The 17,010-nt window shown below is 36.6% G+C and overlaps 1 protein-coding gene across 6 annotated transcripts in view; it reads right to left on the bottom strand.

Moving 5' to 3' along the window:
- Positions 1 to 17,010, bottom strand: part of KIAA0825 (KIAA0825 ortholog) — a 243,702-nt gene that overhangs the window by 226,144 nt on the left and 548 nt on the right. For 2 of the 6 annotated variants that reach the window (XM_088156364.1, XM_088156363.1), the window contains exons 2-3: positions 7,324 to 7,386; positions 4,936 to 6,620 (exon numbers count right to left, since the gene is read on the bottom strand). The exons of 1 other annotated variant lie outside the window; for it this stretch is intronic. The gene's annotated coding sequence lies outside the window, so the exon portion shown is untranslated. The remainder of the gene's footprint in view (positions 1 to 4,935; positions 6,621 to 7,323; positions 7,387 to 17,010) is intronic. 3 more of the 6 variants (XM_088156359.1, XM_088156360.1, XM_088156361.1) reach the window with 3 other exon arrangements.

Raw genomic sequence — 17,010 nt, 5'->3', positions numbered from 1 at the left:
CCAAGGGCTGCCAGCTTCTCCAGGAGAATGCTGTGGGAGACAGCATCAAAGGCTCTGCTGAAGTCCAGGTACACAACATCCACAGCCTTTCTATCATCCACCAGGCAGGTCACTTGGTCACAGAAGGAGATCAAGCTGGCCAAACAGGACCTGCATTTTCTAAACCCACGCTGGCTGGGCCTGATCCCCTGGTTGCCCTGTATGTGGGATGTGACTGCAGTCAATATAATCTGTTCCATAAACTTCCTTGGCATTGAGGTCAGGTCGACAGGCCTGTAGTTCCCTGAATCATACTTCCAACTCTTTCTATAGTCATGCTGGCCAACCCCTAGCTGTCTGTGACCCCCTCAGTTAACCAGAGCTTATGACAAATGACAAAGAATAGCTTGACAAGCTCTCCTGGTAGATCTCTCAGGACCCTTTGGTGAATCCCATCCATCCCCACAGACTTGTGAGTGTCCACAGCATATCACTACTTCCTCCTGCATTGCAGGGCGTCTGTTTTGCTCCCTGCTCCTCTGTATCAGTCCAGGGGACTGGTTGTCCTGAGGATTACATGTCTTTATGTTAAAGACTGATGAAAAGAAGGCATTAAGTACCTCAGCCCTTTCCTCATCCTTGTAGCAAAGCTCCCCCCTGGCACATCCAATAAAGGATCATCCACCTGGTCATACCACATGCAGCTGTTGTCTCTCTCTGCCCTCTGGTACTCATGCTAGGCTTTAACACTCCCTGCAGATGGAGATCTGCACAGCTGCATGCTTCTGAGGGAGCTCTCTGGGTCACTATGCTTATTCTAGCCACAGGTTTCAACTGTATAGAATCCACTGTTGGGCCTGTTCTACTTGGGCGGGCAGAAAGCATCAGCTGAGTCACCTGAGGAGCTGGGAGGTGTGCCCTCCTACATGCCCTGTTCACACAAGCTGCTGAGATAACTGCTGCACCTCACCTCGACTGATATGCTTACACCCGCATCTGAAGTAACTATACTTCTTAATATCACATATATTGTCCTCTTCTTTACAAATTCTACTGTTGATCTTGGCTCAAGTTTTAGACGTTTATTTCTGAGCCAATAACCTCTATCACACATCGTTTCAGGCTGCTACTCCCTTCTTATTACGCAACGTTTGCATCATTGTAACAGACACCAGAATAGGTGTCAGAAAATAATTCTTTATTGTTTAACTTGTTAAAAAGATATAACTAGTGAGTCTCGATGTTGTTCATGCTTCTGCAGATGAACATAATTTAGTAACAGATTCCCCTTCTCTGGATATTAGTTTTAAGAGCTACTCAGCGTCTAAAAAATCTCAGTTCAACATTATTCAATATTTTCTCAAAAACCTTCTGACAGATATAGGAGTCATAGATAAATAAGGTATAGATCCTCTGTGGTATAAAAGTAATTACAGAACAGTAACAATTAAAAGAGAAAATGTTTAGCAGAGAAAAATACAAAATCCTGTTGCCTCTCATGTACCTTTCACTCAAGTTAATTTAATTTATGTGATTTCTGAAATGTAGAAATTATTTCACTTTGACATCCGATCAGATATTTTTAAAACTACTGAAAATGCTCATTTAGTACAATGCCCTTATTTAATTTTTTTTTATTTTTTTCTTACATTATTTTACTGTTCCAACAGGCTTTCAACAGCTGGTATCAGAAACAGGCAGAAGGTTAATGTGTTTCTTTACCAAAATATAGCATTACTTTCTAGCTGCAGTGGTTCTGGGAACAAAAGCAATTATATACTACCAAAACAGGTAATCCCTTTACATAAAACACTGACAGAAATGTAAAGAGGAGATTATCCCTTAGAAATTAATCATCCTGTGAACTAGTTTCTGGTGACCATGGCCTCCATAGAGGCCACCAAAATCCTTTGGTATCGTTTATTTCCCAGCAGATGTCTTTAGGGAAAGACTCCAAGCCCTTTTCTTACATTTGTATGAATTAGTCTTTGAGGGGAGGATAGAAAGAGAACTTCTGCTAATCACAAATACTGGTGCTACATTGTTTCTTTAAAAAAATTATAAAAGACATGCCTTTGCCACAACTGAAAGCTCTGCTTCAAAAATGAATTATACAAGGGAAGGGATCTGAGCCGAATTACACATCTCACTAAGAAATGAAATATTAAATTACATCTTCACAGACTAACTTACACCAAAATGTAAACATGTGCACTACACCCACAGTAAAAATACTATGCTGTATAAATTATGAAATGCATTTAAGAATATTTAAGAATAACACTCTCTACAGCCGTTACATGCTAACATGAACAAGCAATGAGGAATCTGAAATTAACTCTGGAACTATACAGTATAATCAGTACTCACTGTTGCAAGGTATCTCTTCTGATCTGCCACGTTTTGAATCTCTAAACAATCATGTAACTTTTTATACTTAAAACACCATAAATACTGAAATGCTAGGTTTTGAGTTTATTATTTCTCTCTCTTTGCTCTTCAGATGAGTTCCACAGATGACTGTAGAAAATGTAGCTTGATTCAATTAATCTCCCATTTTATGAATACTAGACACCAGGAGACAGAGCTGCATTCCAACAAGATATACTCAGAATTATGGGAATTGGGCTAAACAACATGGTAAAACCTGCGTATTCAGGAAATACAGCTCTCCCACAACCCTAACTAACCTAGAGTAAGTTTAACTATGTTTAATTGTGAACTGAATTTTAAATGTTTTTCTGTTTTAGAATACTATAATTTGTGATATTTTTTTACTCCTGCATTTGGAACTAATTGTGTAGGCAAAGCATCTAAAGAATACCACTGAATCACAGAATCATAGATTCTCTTGAGTTGCCAAAGACCCACCAGACTCATTGAAGTCCAACTCTTGGCCCTGCAAAAGACACCCAAAGAGTCACACCATGTACCTGAAAGTACTCTCTGAACACTCCATGAACTCAGACAGACTTGGTGAAGTAATCACTTCTCTGAGCAGCCTGTTCCAGTGCCCAAGCATCCTTTGGAAAAACTTTTTCCTGATGTGTAAACTAAACATCTCCTGACTGAGCTTCATGCCACTTCCTTGAGTCTGGTCAGTGGTCACCACAGAGATCAGCACCTGTTCCTCTGTTTCTCCTCATGAGGATATTTAAAATTGCAATGAGAAGTCCCCTCAATTTCCTCTTCTCCAAGCTGAATAAACTAAGTGACCTCAGCTGCTCCTTATAAGGCTTTCCTTACAAACCCTGTAGCATCTTCATAACCCTCTGCTGGATACTCTCCACCATGTCTTTCTTATATTGTGGTGCCCAAAAGGGCGCATATTATTCAAGGTGAGGCCCAGTCAAGTGCAGAGCAGCGTGGGACAATCACCTCTCTCTTGATGCTGGGCCTGGTTTGCGCTCTTTCCTGTCAAGGGACATTACTGACTCATACTCAACTTTGCATTGACCAGGACCCTCGGTCCCTTTCCACAGCACTGCTCTCCAGGCTCCCTCTCCCTGGCCCATGCACACATCCAGGGCTGCCCCATCACAGATGCAGAATCCAGCACCTGACCTTGTTAAGCTTCATACAACTGGTGACTGACCATCTCTCCCACTTGTTGAAGTCTCTCTGCTGGGCTTCTCTACTGTTAAGGAAGACAACAGCATCTCCCAATCTAGTGTCATCTCTAGACCTACTTTCAGGTTCTGCATCCAAGTTGTTAATGACTATGTTGAAGAGAATGAGCTAAGGATGGAGCCCCATGGAGCCCCACTTGTGACTGGACACCAGCCTGTTGTCACCCTATTCACCATAATCTTTTATGCCTGATTCATGAGCCAATTGCTCACCCATTGCATAATATGGCTATTCAGCTGCAAGCCAAACATTTTGTCCTGAAGGATACTCCCAGAGGCAGTATCAAAAGCTTTGCTGAAGTCCTAAAAGATTACATCAACTGGTTTTCCTTGGTCACGTAGGCAGGTTATTCTGTGATGACATGTGTACAGAAGTAAATATGAAGATATACAGATGACATTTACTTCCCTGTAAGACTGTCTTTTACGTACATTTTTTTTCTTTTTAGGGGGGCTGTCTGCGATTGACATTTCCCCATCCAGCCCACATGAGGGTTTGGAACTTTCCTTTTACATCAGGTTCTGAGTTAACTGAGCATCTTCTTTAGCGGTGTCCCAACTGTGTTTTCAACACCATCATCTCTTCTTATGCCAGTCCTTATTTTGCAAGTCTGCAAACAACTCTGTGCACACTTTTTTCCCTCAGTCAGTCATTCTGCTCCCTTATCCCTTTTGTTCTGCCAGATGAATCACTCTGGATGCTAATATACTGCTCTCTGCTGTAAGGTAGGTGAATATGAGATGCTGGCATGGCCTAACTGCTCAAATGTTGCATGACATTGTTTGAAAGATATGAAGGTATGGTTATGCTAAATAACAGCAAAGGCTTTCATGTGTCACCTATTTTCTTTTGAGTTCCCTATTTTCCTATAAAATTGTTAAGACTCTACGCTAAAAACTCCCAAAATACAATTTTTCACAAAGTTCCCATACCGGAAAATAGAAAAGGAAACCAAATAGAAATGACAGCACCCATAAGCCTTGACTAATCAGATGTCTTACTTCTGCACTAACTAGTCTATTTAAAAATTGAAAATTTACCTATGCAACTAAGAGATTAAGAAAGGATTAAGATTAAATAATACATTGTATATTCACTGGGCACCAAAAGATGCATACAGTTGGTAGTTAATATATCTTCAGCAATTAAAAATTCAGCTATATGAATATTGCAGTAATTTATGTTTCTTAATTATTTATCTCAAAGTGGCAGAAAATACCACTATTTAAAAATAGCATATGAGATGCAAGTCATGAAAAATTGATGTGAAATAGCAATCTGACTTGAGCTAACTTTAAGCAAAACTATTAATGCAAAAAAACTCACCAAATTCAAGTCAATGCAAAAAGAAATTTAATTTGTTCCACCAATTCTTAAGTCTCAGTTTTATTCTCTCTGAAGTATACTAGCAAGCTGTATAAATTCAAAACAAAACGAAGAAAAGATAAAAAAGAGAGAAATCAAATCACAATGGAAAAAACTAAGTTCTTTCTGAACCACTCTCTTTTCTCTTCTGTTTCCCCCTCTAATCTTTCATTTTCTGCTACACTCCCCCTCCCAAATTTCCCAGTGAAAATAAATGTCGGATGGCATTCTCTTAAGTCAGAAAAATAATCTCTAACTGCATTTTACTGTATTTGCTGGTTAATATATCTCCACAGTGAAACTAACATTTAGAATCTATCATATCAACATAGTCATCATGATCCAAGCTGCAAATAATAGAGGGTGTCATTGTCAATTTTGCTTTCTCACACTTCCTTCCCTTCACTTCATCTGATTTTAATAATCCCTGTCAAACCACAAACAGCCCAAATTACCTTCTTGACACAGAAGCTTTCAAGGAAGAGACAGAATCTCAACTTTCATTTAGTGACTACAAAAGCAAGCTGTCCGACTGGACAAATATTATTTTCACTCTTGACAATCTCTGTAGTAAAGCATGCTTTTTAATTTTCACTGAAGCTGCCAAGGGTTTCAGATAAGCTTCTTGTTCAGCGTAGATTGACTCACAGGATTAGCAAACCAATAACTGTAATTGAGTTTAAAAATCCAGCAGTTTTGAGGAAAAAAAAATTTGCAAGAAATGACAATAACATGTCATCAGCTGATTTAAGAAAAAGATGATACAAATAATTTCAACTTAGTAGATCTCATAAGATGTTTCAAGATCATTTTACATTTCTAAGATCGACCAAATGACTGTTCCTAACAGTGTAATACAAATCAGAATTTCAAGGAGGACAAATTTATATTCAATGACACTACCAACAGTCTAAAAAAGGTTAGCATTTGACAACAGGAAATATATTCAAGGAAAAGAAATTCTGCAGAAGGATGTCATCTGTAACCATTTTCCATTCTGTTGGCTTGTCCTCCAAGTAAGCTCAAGAACATAACACTCTGCTTCACCTGTATCAATTTAAAATTAATTGATTTCTCTGATGAGGCAGAGTATTGTATAATTAGCATTATGTTTTAAGTTTACATGATTAATCAAAGCATAATACATTTTAATACAAAATATTTTCTTCACATAGACACACCGGTCTCTAATTATCCGAGTCTGTTGCTTTTGGTATTTCAGCTGAAAGTTGTAATCAGGTTTTGAAATGCTACTAGCTATGAAAAAAGAAAACATAATAACTAAGATGCTTCCCATCAGAAGACTCATGTGAAGTATTTGTTCAAATATCACATACGATTGTCCCATGCATGGACTTAATTTAAGTCTAATCAAAGCCATTTTAAAATATTCTTTGACAACTAGTCAGTATGCACCAAAACAATAAAAGCCCATCTTTGATAGAACTGTAAAATCACAACAAAATGCAGAGACATACGCATAAATGTGTTTGAAGTTCCACAGCAGGAGAATTATGCTTTCTACTAATACAGAAGCCTTATAGCCCTCTTTCAGCAGTTTGGGCTGGCAACTGGCTCTTCATGAAGACTCACTCATCTTCGTGGCTAGACATCTTCCTACTTGCCTTCTAAATTTGGTTTTCTTCCTAGTAAAGAGAAAGAGTTTCAGAAGCTTAACGTTCTCCTTTAGCAGATCTAGTTAAAGCACAATCTTGATGCTCAGCAGTATATTGATTCTACCACATGCCTGCATCAGATTGATCTGTATGTTTTACCCTTAAGAAAGTATATGATCAAAAGATCACTTTAAGGAGGGAAAAAAAATACAACACACAGAGCAATGGTATTGTCAGTTTTAATTAAAAGGACATTGATTTAAGCCTCTTTATGTGAAGTGCTTAGCCCTGACTATGACTTGACTTCTAGTTAATTATCAGTTTATATTCAGAGAAGAGCTCATGACTGCTGCCAAGTAGCTTTATACATTAAAAACCCCACCAATTAGATATGATTTAGGGTTTAAATACTACTGAAATGAATAAAAATAGAAGATATGAGAGGCATCTGTAGAATACTACATTAAAGTACAAATATACTGACCGACATGAACGTAGGTCTACACCACAACTAGTTAGTGATAATCAGACTAATAGCAGAAAACTACACCCTGTGTCTAATTAGTTTTCAGGGAAACTAGGGAGGATAAAAACAAATCTTAAGACAGAGCCTTCTCACTAATTCACAAATCATATATAAATAATTTTTCCACCTAGTTTCACAGTAGTAACCTTTATCATCCCAGACTACCCTCTCCATATTACAATTCAGTTTTGTTATTTGATAACTTACATTATAAGATCTTACATCATTATTGCTTCGCAGGAAGTACATGTCATCCCAACCATTATGATGCTACAAAAGCAAAAGGATACATAATCAAGTGGCAATTTTAAAGAATATTTATTCCACAATATTTTTCCATTGCTATTGAAGAAGAATGAAAGAAAAACAAAGGAATAGTTACAGTGAAAGGAACTGCCTTCTTATCAAAGACATCTTAAACAATACTTTTAAGCTCCAGCCTGAAGCTCCTTATCATAGAGCAACAGTCTCACAGCTGCCAGCTCATGAAAGAAACATTCTGTATTCATGGTGAAGTTCATTTACCTTTATACTATTTACTACATGTGCCATGGAAATGCCACATGAGTACGGTTCAAGAATACTCAGAGATCATTCTAATACATTCAGCCATTTCTTCTGGGAAGATGCTGCGTCAAGAATATTATTTCAAGATATGATAGTGGCAAGAGCACAAAAAGGGAGAGAATTAATCATTACTAAATGCATTCACACTGGGAAAAAGAAGTCATTATTTGGAACCAGACCAGGTCATGAATTACTATACAAAAAGGAAAGATGCAGAAAGAGTTTTGTGATGCAGAAAGGGCTTCCTCCCCTCTATCTTAAAAAAACTACTATAAAATTTATATTAGATTCTTTAGTGCCAACGCCACTTAGCCTTTGGTTTCATGATTAAGAGGGTAAGTGTTCATAAATACCTTGTAATTGAGCACCATGCACTATGTATTATTTCTTACATAATTACAAGACTTGGGCAATCGGCCAAGAAGTGGAACTACAGGGTAAATAATGTGCACTGTGCTTGCCTATTACATCACAACAGAACTTCACTAAAAACTAAAAATCAATTTTTGGGCTTTTTTAAGGAAGATTACATTTCAAGTTTAAAGAAAGACAGGAGAGCATCACAAACTAAAGGAGTAATTTTTTTTTCCCAACGTCACACTAACATTTTAACAAATTTCTTTTTCCTTATATTATTGCAAAGAATATTACAACTTAAAAAAATAAGCCACATAAGAGTCAAGGAAGAAATCTATATTACAGTCAAATTTTTAGGATTTACTCTATATCTTTTTTAACTGTCTAAATCTGTAATAACTAACGAATAATAAAGCAATAACCTTAGCAGAATATCCTTCAGAGGCATGAGTTGCCATCAAATCTATTTCTATAGCTTCTAGCTCTAGTTCCACTGTGAACCAGAGATTCAATTCTATTCCTTTAACCTGTAAGATAAATTATGCTTGTGACCCAGCCAACAGCAAGCGGCCGCAAACCAAGATTCCCTTCACTGGTACCCCACCATGAAGCAGTCTGAAGGACATTATAAGCAAACCCAAAATATCCAAAGAGAAAACAAATTAATGAACATATTCTGAATAAAGAAGTGTTTGAAGATAGAAAAGTGAGGTAGCATTTATTGAAATGACATTTTTCCTATGTAAGCTGCTAATAAGTGATATCACAACACCCTTATGCTAATCTTTGGAGCTTAACATTACTCAGAAACTTTAAGTTTGTTCCAAATAAAAGAATGAAAAGTCAATAGTTCCGCAAGTGTATATCAAGCAAGGGTATTTAACAAATAATTTGATTTTTAGTATCAAGGCAGACCAGAATGATTTTTCCATTTTTTCCTCTATCACAGTGTGCACCAGGGATAAGTTTATTACAGTATAAGCACAGAGGGTCGTATTCCTCATCATTCCCTATATTTACATTACCTGACATAACTTACATGCACCTAGTTAAGTGGCATCTTAAGAATCTAAAACATTGTAGAGACTACTACTCTGATTTCAGACAATCCACTTATCTGTACTAATAGATGATTTAGCTCTCTAAACCAATTCTTCTTGGAATGATCACAACTTCTTATTCAAATTAGTTTTGGTACTATTACATGCTAATAGCAACACAATAAAAAGAACGGTGAGAAATTGATTGACTGTACTGGGAAAAGAGATTCAGACAAGTTTTTAATGAGAGACCACATTTTCTGACCCTTTTTTCACAGGATCCTACCAACCTTCTGTACCAGCCACTTAGCCCGTGCAAGCCCATTTATCCCTATTTACCAGGCAGCTGCATGAGCACTGATGGTGGCATGGGGCAGAAGTGAGTGACGGCTGCAGGCCTGACAACTTGGCAGAAGTACCAGTTTATGCTAGATTAAGTTGACGAAATGATGATGAAAATAATAGATTGCCTGCATTACACTTACAGACCTTGAGAAATCATCTCTACAGAGGAAAGGAAAGGACTGTGTTTACACATGCACGCTAAGATACCTGAACAGAAAATTCTATTACATTTAACAGCCACAAATTGGGAAAGCATATGTAAAAAATATCAGAAACTCCCCTGTTCATCAGCTTTTGTTTCACATATTTTAAAATTAATTTTAAAGTAATTTAAAATCTTTAAAATAATTTAAAATCTTGTAACAAGGCTTTCTGGTTTAGGTAGTAGGGTTCAATAAAAAAGTGGTTCTTTAGGTGGAAAATAATTAGGAATTATCAATAATTTATGGGGTTTCAGCTAAAGTACTCCAGGACTAAAGTTCCTATAACTCATAAGTTACATAGAAAGCAAAGAGAAAAAGCAAAGGAGGTTTGAAAAAACAGCATGTAATTTTCACAACAGGATAGCCCCTCTTCTTTGACCAATACTCTTACATCTGTGCTTTATACTAAAAACAAAGAAAACAAAGCCTGTACTGTTTCCATTGCTTTTATTATTTTTCTGAAAACAGAGGATATGAAAAAAAACAAAAACAAAACAAAACAAAAAACCCCCAAAAAACCCAACAATAAATCCCAAAACAAAACAACAAAAAAACCTCTGTATAAAAAGACAGTAAGGTTCTAACTCCAGCCCACAAAAGCCAAGAAATTTAAAGTTACTCTGACATTCAATCCTTAAATCATGCAAGGATGCTGCTTTTTTTTTTTTAAAAAAAAAAATGACAATGCAAGGTAATGACAAGTTGTCAGCCCTAACTTTGAATTGCCTGAAGTTTGTCATTTGGTGTTTGTGTCACAACCTTAATGTTATTTAAATGTAGTTTTTAGTATCTATTATTTAAAAAGGTCTACTTTATGACAGCAAAAAGCTTTGATGGAATAAACCTCAAAGTACACTGTAGTGCTAGTATGCCACTTCATTAGAAGTAGTGCATAAAACATATGCTGTTGACAAATCTAATTCATTAAAGTTGAGGTAGAAGCACTTTAAAGCAACTGGATGGCATCATTAGCTACAGTTCCTTTCATAAATTATTCCTCTTTTTTCTTTTGAATGATTTTGTCAGTGTTCCCTTTTCAGACCACGAATGTTTTTGCATTGAAGTTCAATACCTTCAACAAGTTTGGACAAGTTAAATAACTAGCTTATTTGCTAACACTGAAATTGTAAGCTGATTATTTCACCCATATTAACTAAAGAGGAATAAAATTAAGCAACAATGTATAAAGAGTTTCAGCTTTATCAAACATAAAATTTTACTATTAAGAGAAATAGAGATTACTGAGTACAACAGAGTAACACTCTGGCAGCAGTTTCCATTACTACTGAGATAACGTAGATTTGATATTGAATTGAATTCTGCAAGAGAGAAGATGAGGCACATCTGAGAGCTGATGGCTAGATGACATATTTAGTTATAAAAGGAAGAATTGCCAAATATATTATTTGGAGTTTCAGGCAAAGATCAAAATTGGTACAGAAACTAAAGACTACAATAAGGTCCATATATGCAGCAGAGCTGGTATTTGAAGCATAGTCCATGAGAGCCATCTTCCAAAAGCAAAAATACTTAACAAGTCAAAGCCTGATCAAATTCCATCTCAGAATATTGTTGCCTGTGAGAACATTTAAATTCTTATCTTGAGATTACTCCTATCACAGAGGTCTTTAAAAATCAAACGACAGTGCAGGAACTTCACTAAATATCTAAACAATAAAGTGAAAAAGGATGCTTTTGAGGACTAAATATACACAACTTATGATTAAATTCCACTAATAACATATCCAAAGAAATTCTAAACTACAGAAACTGAAAACTAAAAAAATCAAAGTTTCTTAATAAAGGACACTTCATTAAAGGAAAGACTAATTTACTGTAAAAGTTCTTTGAGAGACAACAAACTGTCCATTTCTAGTTCTTTATGCTTGAATACACAAATTTTCTTCTAAAGGTGTGCAAATGTTCTGCTCAATATGCCTGATTAAGTCATCCTGCCAACTACGCCACTCAAAGCAGCGCAGCAGAGAGAAGACTCTCGGTCAGGCATGAGATATATAACAGTGATTATCTGGATGACTATGATTAAAATTAATGCTAATACAGTATATAAATTTGTCAATCCAGTATATAATATAACTGGGTCTAAAGGGTTGTAATATCAGAGGATTGGCTAGAAACATACAGGTTTACAGTCTTTGGCCTTACAGAATGCACAGTTACAAAGCAACCAAGTACCTATTGAACTATTTCAGGATTTTATCTCTCTAGGTGGCTGGATCTCACTGCTTTTTTACTCAAACCTCTGAAAGTGAGTTTTCCCTGCCTTTAGGTTGGACATACCCTGCAGGCATCCCTGCTGGGCAGCAGGGGAAGACGTTTCACCCAGAAGCTGCCTGCAAGCTCAGGAGACCAGACTGCCCAGTCTCCAGCAAGGTTTTATACCCTTTTGCAGGCCAAGGTGCATCAAAGTCACTCACATGATCAGAGCTCTCCCATGCCTGGAATACAACAATTATGCAACCATGCAATTCCTCCTGCAATTCCTACCTAGTGTTCTTACCTTAGGACAATTCCCACCACATGTTTTTATCTTAGGACAAATCAAATTGTCTATCAGAGACAATCAAAAGGGAGGTGTTGTGTGTTGGAGGCGGGGGAAGGCGGATCTGCAGACAAAAACCTGGCTATCTTTTGTCAGGTTGTATTTACCACATTAGACAGCAATTACCATTTACCTCAGAAGATTAATGACATCTATGTCCACCATGCTACAACATAAAATTTTCCTAATTAGTCTCTGCATTAATCCTCATCCTGCTCTTTTCCCATTTTTTCCCCTCTCCTGCCATACTGTCATTACATGTATATGGAACAGTCGTGATGTTTAAGCTCTGCACCACCAAAACAGGGGAAGAGTTACCTGCAGGTGAGCAAGCATGAACATGTGTTCCACCTTATGGGACAACTCAACAGTTACAAAGAACCTCTATGATCCTCTGTTAACTGCTCAAACTTCAACTCAGCCCCAGTGAGACCCTACCTGGAGCACTGAGTCCATCTCTGTGACCCCCAACATTAGTAGGGCATGGACCTGTTGAGAGTGGAGATGAGAATGCCCTGGACAAACCTTATAATAGTCTTCTAATGTTTAAAAGGGAGCTTGTAGTGGGTTGAAATTAGATAACCTTTAAGGTCTTTTCTAACCATCCCATTCTATGCATCTTTGCTACCTTAAGTAGCAAATCCATGTCTGACACCCATATGTTGCAATCTTATATTCTAGTTACATATTGATAAAAACCCAGAACATTCTCTAGGGTGTTCCACTCAGGAAAACAAAGGCTTTTCTGATTTCTCAGTGAAAGCTGAAAAACAGTCCTAGATATTAGCGTTGAAAACAAGTTTCCATGGAGATTCCAATAATATAGTTTTAGACATATTTAAACTATAGTAAAAATATTGCTTATATTTTTTAGATAGAACAAGATAGACCATATGTGTAGTTTATATGTAAGGTGGCATGCTAAGAAACTAGAATTCTAATAGGTCAAGAAGAAATGGTTCAGGTTTTTAGCTTATTGGGTAATTTGTGTATAAGAATCCATGCACTGGGGAGAGATACACTTGCTCTTGTCCTCTCGCTTTTCTTCTCTCTCCTCACCGCCATCGCCCAAAGAAGACAGGAGTTGTAGCAGCAACATCGGCTCTCCAGGGACCTTGACAGAAGCAGCTTCTACTTCTAACTGGGACTTTACTTCTATTTAGGACTCTACGCCAAAAACTTTTAGCATGGACTTTAACGCTTGTGACTCTTTGCCTTTCAAGACTGACATGCCTTTACAACAAACAACTTTATAGCAACTAATAGCTGCTCAGCTCTTTTATAGAAAACAAACAACCCAACGGTGCCTTGTCTACAAATGGTGCCCTGTGGACCAGTGGAAAATCTTCAGTAGGGTACTTTGATACTTTCTCGCTCTTGTTGCACCTTCTTTATCTACCCTATAATAATTCATGCCATACTTTCTCCTAACTTCTTTTCAGTATTTTTGTCCTTCTTCCATCCACAATCATGTCTACCTTTTCCTGCTATACTGACCTACGGTGAAGTGCAGAGAACGTAAAAAGTGTACATGTAACACATTACCCCACTGGCTATATCATGTCAAACTTGATTTTCTAATGTCTGTGAGCCAGAGTACATGTTTATCTGCTTTCTGGGCATGCTGTTGGCAGTTGCCTAGTCAGAAATAAAACTGGAGGGAGAGATATGCTATTGCAGAGAAGAAACCATCTGGAATATTCATAGTATACACAGAGTGTAGTTAACAATATTCAATCATTAGCAAAAATTTACAATATCTTCTAGCATTACCTACACTTACCATTTTAAATGCAGTTACTTAGAGAAGAACAAAATACCAAAAGACAAGGAAAATGCATTTTACAGAAGCTGAAAGGACTTTGATGAATGAAAAACTGCTGATCATATCAGAATGGATCTCCTAAGTAGGAAAAAATATTATTAGAAGGTCACTGGGGAAACTAGGCTAATTAAGTATTCCAGGCAGTTATACAGCGCATTTAGGACAGGACAGAAGAGCAGTAATATGATTAAGAAGGTCTAAGAAGCAGCAATAGATTAACTCATGTCAGACAATGAAAAGAAACTTGAACTTTATGTGGTAGGAAAGTTAAGTATTAAATGCAAAATAAATCCATTTCATACCCATATTTTAAAAGAAACAAACAACCAAAACCTCAGTCCAAGACGTGAGAGACTGAAAGTACACTTAAAAAAGCAGTACACTAATTCATTACTAAGTGAACTAATACACATAGACTCATGTACAGAAGAGTTACTGAACAAGTTGCTGAACACTATTCTGTGCTCTCTACATTTGTCCATTAACACTGACTCGCTGACATACATTAACAGAAAGTGAGCTGGCAGAAAGGCAGATACATGAATGCAAGGAGATGAGAAGATGGGCTGAGCTTATAATAGTCATAAAAATAAATGTTCTTTGGAACAAAAATGGTTACATGAAAGAAACACAAAGGATATGTCCTGAGAAGAACATGAAGATGTTTTTAAAAATAAGAATTAAGTTACGACAATGGAGGGTTTATACAATCAGTACGGCTTGAAGAAAAGCAGCAATTTTCACAATGCTTGCTCTGCCTTTCCTAGATTCTTTAGCTCATGAAAGAAACTACAGGTATGTTTATGGAAAGATGATTACTACTAAGAAGCTCCTGTAGCTTCTGTGGATTTATATTGCATTATTTCTATTCCCTGTAATCCCTTATCACTACAGAAGAAAATTTAAATTCCTTCAGTTTCAAGAAGCCAGAGACAGTGCTTCGTATGTAAGAAAAAAATGGACTTTAAGTGGCATAAAGTTAGACTTTTATCCACAGGAAGGCAGTGTGGAGATACTTCATACTGCTTTAGATTTTATGACTGATTTTTCAGTGTAGTTTCAGGATTGTTTTTTTGCAAAGCTGTGACTACTAAATGTTTGCCTATTGCATTGTGCGTATCATTTAAAAAGTATACATGTTACGCTGAGACATAGGAAAAAAGCTCCAATGAATAATTTTACTAGGTCAGTTAATCAGTTAACTGATAATCTTGTTTGCATGATGGCAAGTATTTTAAGCACATATTACAAAATATCTTCCACTAATAAAAAAAATCTGTCAGTTTATACTTCACAATGGAAAAGATGTTTTTGCATGGATTTTATCATTCTCAAAATGTGTAAGTAATTACATAAAATTTTCAACACAGGAAGTTAAAAGGCTTATGAAGGACAAATAATACACGCAAAGACTGAACAAAAAAAAAGAAACCCTAACTTGCAAAGTTAAGGAAAAAGTGGTAGAGGCTTTAAGAAACAAGCTGAGATTTACAGACAAGGAGGAACAGTGATAAAATAAAAAGCATCAGCGCCAATAAGGCCTGAAGAAGGATAACTGTGTGAAGTAAAATAGCTATCTGTGGGAAACTTAGGAAGAGAAATTTCAAGGCAGAAGACATGGTGGTAATATAAATATGCATAGGACAAAAAGGAAATAAAAAGTATAAGGTAGAAAGCTAGAGCAGTGTAATAAAATTAATGAAGGAGGTCTGAAAGAGATGGACACCTGATATACTGCAAATAAAATCTTTCTGTGATAGAGGAAAATAAATATTTCTTTTCCTCATCTTGGCTTCTTAATGAACTGGAGATGAGAGCTCCATAGCCATTCTTGATCATCCTTAAAATGTAATTAAGTCAAATACCATGTGTGTAGCACTGAAAATCACTTCCTAAATTTTATAAAACTTGTCACAGATACTGTAGAAGAGAATGTGTAAAAGTAGATACAATTAAAAACCCAGAGACAAACTGTTTAAACGTAATTTATAATACTGAGCAACTGAATTGTATATTTGACAAACACACTAAAGGAAACCTAGAGGAACTTAAAAATACATCAGTTAAAAACCCTGCTCCCTATGAGACCTATGAGACATAAGAGACACTTAGCTACCATAATGATATCATAACAAGGACGGAAAGGAAGAAAATATTTTAGACTTTTAATGAACCAAATAATAGAATCGGGGAGTAAGTGAATTCTCAACTTAGCAAACATCACGGAAATAATGGTTTAAAAACTTAATTTCTTAAAGCTACATTTTGGTAACAATGCCTTTTGAAGAAAAAATAGATGTGAAATGTTTGCAATCTCAGTTATTTTGACTCCACACTATTTTATGTGCCAGACAAAACGGGAAAAAAAGTTGAATTGCCCACAATTCAGTTCTCTAAAGAGGCATTTCAACCATCTTTTCTTTTTTTTTCCTTGAATGCATACATTCTACTCTCAAACTGTAGAAAAGCCGAATAGAAGTCTTCGACAAAGCTACTTTTATTTGCTAAGAAGCATCAACGGATTTCTTGTGCAATATCCGTTAAGTACATTACACGACAGAGAAAGAGTCAAAAGTCATCTCTCAAATACAGAAGAGACCAAAATAAAGAGTGGGATATCGAAAAAAAGATTCACAAACAGCAAATCATGGCATTTCTGCATTTCTAAATTCTGCACTGAGTGCTTGAGGTACAAGATGAGTATTATTTTGATGTCTTCATATTGCTTTCTAATTGAGAAAAAAATCACGCCTTGACTCTCATAACAAAAACTCTGTGCCAACTTGATCAGAGGGGCAGGAATGCCTTCCCTCCACCAACAGGGCAGAAAAGAGCATCCCAAAAATATGTGGCTTGACTGTCTAGCTGCAGCACTACCTGCTCACCTGCCCTACGAGGGCCATGCATCACGAGGCTTTGAAACTTTCAAAAGTTTGTCTCACACACTGAGAAAATGGTTCTGAGGGTCAGAGATCCCTGGATCCTTTCCTGACT

This window comes from Sturnus vulgaris, chromosome Z (genome assembly GCF_052056855.1).
Source record: "Sturnus vulgaris isolate bStuVul1 chromosome Z, bStuVul1.hap1, whole genome shotgun sequence".
Taxonomy (NCBI): domain Eukaryota; kingdom Metazoa; phylum Chordata; class Aves; order Passeriformes; family Sturnidae; genus Sturnus; species Sturnus vulgaris.
The sequence above is the reverse complement of the archived record's forward strand: the minus strand, read 5'-3'. Positions and strand labels throughout refer to the sequence as shown.